The sequence below is a fragment of the Phoca vitulina genome, unplaced genomic scaffold (genome assembly GCF_004348235.1).
Source record: "Phoca vitulina isolate PV1807 unplaced genomic scaffold, GSC_HSeal_1.0 scaffold123, whole genome shotgun sequence".
Lineage (NCBI taxonomy): Eukaryota > Metazoa > Chordata > Mammalia > Carnivora > Phocidae > Phoca > Phoca vitulina.
The window spans coordinates 614923-620331 of NW_022589826.1; the positions used below are offsets into that span (position 1 = coordinate 614923).

Below are 5409 nucleotides of genomic sequence, written 5' to 3' on the forward strand. Positions count from 1 at the left end.
GGCTTTTTGCTTTTGTTTTTGGTGGTAGTTATAAGCCAGTTTTCATCAGATAATCTAATGAGTTCATGTGCGGTACAATTTTAAGAACTATTATTCTAAACCATATGGACACTGTTTGATTTTATAAATAAAATTATCTGAAATGCAAGACCATGACTTTGAACTAAGAAATATTAGGTTAAGACCCTAGCTTGATTATTTATTTACTAGCTGTGATTTGGGCAAGTTACTTCGCTTCTCTCTGATTCTGTTTTCTCATCCATAAAATGTGCATAATAATGCTTACTTTTATGAGTATTTTTAGCGATTTAAAGGTATGTGAGAAAACACACGAAGTGAAACATAGTAAGTGTTCAGTAAATTGCAACCATTTTTCATCTATGTATGATGTAAGTAAGATGGCTTGAGTTTGGAAAACCAGCAGAATCTATTTTTAAATGAATTAAAAATTTTCCAATTTTATTTTAGAAATTCTGTCTACGATTGATCTTGAACACCCACAGCAGAACCGTATGATAAATCACCAGTCGAGAGGCAGAGAATCATTGAGAATGCAGGTGTAATGAGAGGTTGCAGAGATCAGAGCCCCCAAGCAGTAGATCTGATATTGAGATTAAGCTGATTTCAGACTAAAAAGTTTGAATAAATTGACCAAAAAAAAAAAAAAAAAAAAAAGACAACAAAAAAAACGTGCGTAGGCCCCGCTGGGAGTCGAACCCAGGATCTCCTGTTTACGAGACAGGCGCTTTAGCCAACTAAGCCACAGAGCCAGCCGGGCGCCCGGTGGAGGTACTTCTCTGATCACACGGGCCTGCAGGAGGCGCAAGGCCGCGCCGACCCCAGCGCGCAGGAACGCGCGGCCCGGCGGGACCCGGACGCGGGCGGTGGAGACGCGGGCCCCGACCCCGTCCGCACGGCCGCTCGGCAGCACGCATGCGCGCGCCCTGCGCCTCGCGCAACTCCGGGGACCCGCGCGGAGCGGGAAAGGGAGGCCCGCGCAGCTCGGCCGTGCCGCCCGACCGCAGCAGCGGGGTCGGCGACCGAGTGCGTGACGCGCTGCTCTAGCGGGCTCGGCCCCTAACTACCCCCACAGCGAACGGCGCTTCCGGCCGTTAGAGCGCGCAAAGCAAACCCAAACCGCCCGCCCCCAGCGCCTCCGGCCGGCTCGGCCTCGGGACGCAGCGGCGGCAGCAGGCGCTCGCTCCGGGCTCACTGGGCCGCCCGCTGCTGCAGCCCCGGCCCGGCAGCGCCCCAGAGGGGGACGCAGGCGCAGGTGGGCGGGCGGCTCGCGGCGGCCGCCGAGCCACGCCTCTCGCGCCTCTTGGTCCTGCTGTTCGCAGGGGCTGCTCTCCCGTGTGTTCCCGGTGGAGCCTCAGCTCGGGGGAGCCAAATGCGCATCCCTGACCGTCCAGCCCCTGCATAAAGCGCTCGTTCTTCAGCGACTGCACCCAAGTTTCCTGCCTTTGATTAGAATAAGGGGCTCACCAACACTAGTGGGTCCCACTGCCCGTCTACGCGGCTCCCGCGGCCTGGTTACAATGCAACGGCGACGAATTCTGTGTCTACCCCCGCAAGGCTACCAGGAGCTCTGGGATGCTGAGGCCTTTGAATCGCCGAGTCTTTTTTAACTCCTTTCGTGAGCCAAATATGCGGGCGTTCCTATTCTCCATCCAACTCAGAATGTTTTTGTAGTGAGTATAAACTTAGTTTCTTGCAACCCAGGACGGTCACTTTTGAATTTATGTCGGCAATCCTCTGACTAGGACGGCACTTTACCGAGTGTGGAAAACAGCACGCCCAAATCATACGGGACCAGGCGTCACGGCATTTCTGCATTCTAATTAGCTGCACCGTTCATGATGAGGACTGCGTAGATTTCAGTCCCAAAAGTGCAACTGGGATGCCAACATGTGCAGTGAAGCATTGCCCAACAGGAGTGGTACTTTTTAAATTTTTATGTATTTATTTGACAGAGAGAGAGGGAACAGAAGCAGGGGGAGTGGGAGAGGGAGAAGCAGACTCCCTGCTGAGCAGTGAGCCCCGTGTCTGCATGGAGCCCAATGCTGGTGGGATCCCAGGACCCTGAGATCATGACCTGAGCCAAAGGCAGACTTAACGACTGAGCTTAATGGCTGCGCCACCCAGGCGACCCAACAGGGGTACTCTCAAGCCTACTATGTGTCAGGTGCCGACAGGAGTTCTATGCACACAACTAGGTAGAAGATGGCCACAGATGATAGAAAATGAAACAAGAAATTTTAATAAAGTTTGTAAGTGTTACAATAAAAGAAATACGAGATAATAGATGAACACTTAATACGGGCTGGTAATATAGTTACGTACATAGTACTCTGTACCACGTGCATGGCTCAGGACATTTTTGGGGCATTTCCCTTTATTAGATTTTTCCTAGGAAAATGTCATATATATATAATACACAAACTATACAAGTAGCACTTGAAAAATCTTTGATACTTTCAAGTTAATTCCAGGTGTTTAACCAAAACAGGAATCTGTGCCAAGCTGTAATGAAATAAATCTGACCAAGGCCCAATAGTGGGAAGGTCTGGAAGGCACTTTAAAAAGAGGCAGAACCAGTGGAACCTAGTCCAATGAGGACCTCCCAGAAATAGACTTGCACTTGGATGTGTGAGTGAATTGAAAGAGCAAATAACACGAGACAGCAGAGCAATTTGATGTAAAATTGTTTAACATTAGACCCAAAATAGCTAAATGAGGGACATGAGTATGGTTACTGGAACATGGAGATTTTTTGTAATTGCAATGATTTCTCATGACCCTCAGTGAATGCTTCTTCTGTTGAGAATAGGGTGAGTCAACATTCTATAGCTAATAGGTGTAATCAGTTGAATTTTGTCCCCCTAAACATTCATATGTTGACATCCTAACCCCCAGTCCTTCAGAATGGGATACAAGTAGTTAAGATCAAGCCTCTCTGATACATTATATATATACTTTGTATCTATATATTCTCATGTCCTTGTAAAAGGGGGACATTTGGAGACAGACACACACACATATGAACGTGAAGGCAGGCATCTGGGTGATGCATCTACAAGCCAAAGAACACCAAACATTGCCAGTGAACCACCAAAGCTTGGGGAGCAGAAGAAACAGCCCTGCTGACTCCCTGATCTTAAATTAGTAGCCTCCAGAACTGTGAGATAATACACTCCCATTCTTTTTTTTTTTAAGATTTTTTTTTATTCATTTTTTTGACAGAGAGAGACATAGCGAGAGCAGGAACACAAGCAGGGGGAGTGGGAGAGGGAGAAGCAGGCTTCCCGCAGAGCAGGGAGCCCGATGTGGGACTCGTTCCCAGGACCCTGGGATCATGACCTGAGCCGAAGGCAGACCTTAACGACTGAGCCACCCAGGCGCCCAATACACTCCCATTCTTTACACCTAGTAGTTTGCCTTATTTGGTCATGGCCGGCCTAGGCATCATCTTCTGAGGAAGAGCTATGCTTTTTCCTACGTTTTGCCCCAAACTTAACTGAAATAAATTTATTTTAAAAGGGAACTAGTGAATAGGGAGTGATGGGAGGAACGCATGAAAGGTTTCTATACCCTAGCTAAAAAGCTGAAAAAAAATTGAAGTTCAAAGACAAAAAGAAAAGGAAAGTAAAAACGGAAGGAAGGGAGGGAGGGAGGGAGGGAGGGAGGAAGGGAGGGAAGGAGAAAAGCAAAAGAAGTACATGTCTGATCAGTGATCCAGGTCCAAAGTTCCTGGAAACAACCAGAGGTGGGGAGAGAGTGGAAATAAATAAGGGCCACTCAGAATTGGAATATCTGACATATGTGTGGGAAGAGAGTTACAGCCTGGGAAGGAAAAGTTAGGAACTGGGTAGCATGGAAGCTGGGGAGGATAGAAGAATCAAATAGGAGTAACGGGGTAAGGGGCCATTACAGGGGGAGTAAAAGCAAAGACTGAGCTAGGAGCACACAGCAGCCTGAGCTTCAGAGGGGGTTGAAGACGGGGAGGTGAGAGAATGGGGGAAGCGGGAAGGTGGGTGAGTGAGATCTGAGACTGCGGTGGCTGGTAATTCAGCAGCGGGAATGAGGGGCGCAGGAGGCACTCTGCGGAGGGATGCAGCCGGGAGAGATGCGGCTGTGGCCAAAGAGGGGAAAGTGGGCTCAGTTACTGGGTCAGGAAAACAGGCCTTTAGGATAGGGAAACTGTGCAGATATATTTGCTTTGAAATGTTCCCCACCCCCCCAGTTTCTTCTTACTGGCAAACACAAGCTTCTTACAAACTTTGGTCATACTTTATGGGAGAATCTCATAATTCTGACCTTATTTTTCCTTAATTTAAGATGAGTTACTTTAGGATAAAAGAAATCATCATTACACTTAATAGTGGATTACTCATCAGCACTAGAAAGTAAAAAAAGAGCAACAACAGACAAATGATGGAATAACATGATTATGGCGCTGAGGGAAGATAACTGAGATTAAAATTCTTTATCTAGCTAAATTATTTAAGAATAATAATAAAATCAAGACCTTTAAAAATGTGTCATTAACTAAGATCTTAGTTGAGATCAATGTGAAGTAATTAATTCGAGGGAAAAGGGAACTGAGCAAGAAGTAGTGAGATGTGAAAAGCAAGGGTGAGCTAAATAAACAGGAAGTTTGTAGCTAAATTTTTAAGAAGCATTTACTTGAATTATAACAGTAAGTAACATTTGGATGACTTTAGGAAGAACAAGGTGTCTCTGTGAGAGCTGGGTTGCACTCTGACCTACAGAACTGTAAGATAATAAATTTGTGGTGTGTTAAGACTAAAACAAAAAAAAGAACAAGGTAGAACCAAACTGTTAGCAACAATGTCAGGGAAATTTGTAGGGCAATATTCCTAATTACAACATTTTAAAATCCTTGTATTGCTCAAGAAGAGAAGTGGAATATTGGTCATGTTGAGTAGGTGTGACCTATCTCTTGTGAATGAGCACTGGGAAGACACCAGCATTCACCAGGCTGATGACAGACCGAAGGGGTAACTCTGTTTGTATTGACTTTCAGGTGGTGGAGAGCAGTGTGCAGTTTAACACCAAGAGGCATTCATTCATCACTTACAAACTAATGAGGCAGAATGTAAATACATAAGTTGACAATCAGTACAAATTTGGACAAAGTATATAAAGACTCAGCTCCCAGGGGCACCTGGGTGGCTCAGTCGTTAAGCATCTGCCTTTGGCTCAGGTCATGATCCCAGGGTCCTGGGATCGAGCCCCACATCGAGCCCCACATCGAGCCCCGCATCAGGCTCCCTGCTCCGCAGGAAGCCTGCTTCTCCCTCTCCCACTCCCCCTGCTTGTGTTCCCTCTCTCGCTGTGTCTCTCTCCAGCTCCCAGATGAAGAAACATAAAAGGCCAACAAATATA

General features: G+C 46.7%; 1 non-coding gene across 1 annotated transcript; it reads right to left on the reverse strand.

Annotated features, from left to right (window-relative positions):
• Nucleotides 1–696: 696 nt before the first annotated feature.
• On the reverse strand, nucleotides 697–770 carry TRNAT-CGU. Its single transcript has one exon. It is a non-coding gene; the product is annotated as a tRNA-Thr (tRNA).
• Between the last annotated feature and the right edge of the window lie 4639 nt (nucleotides 771–5409).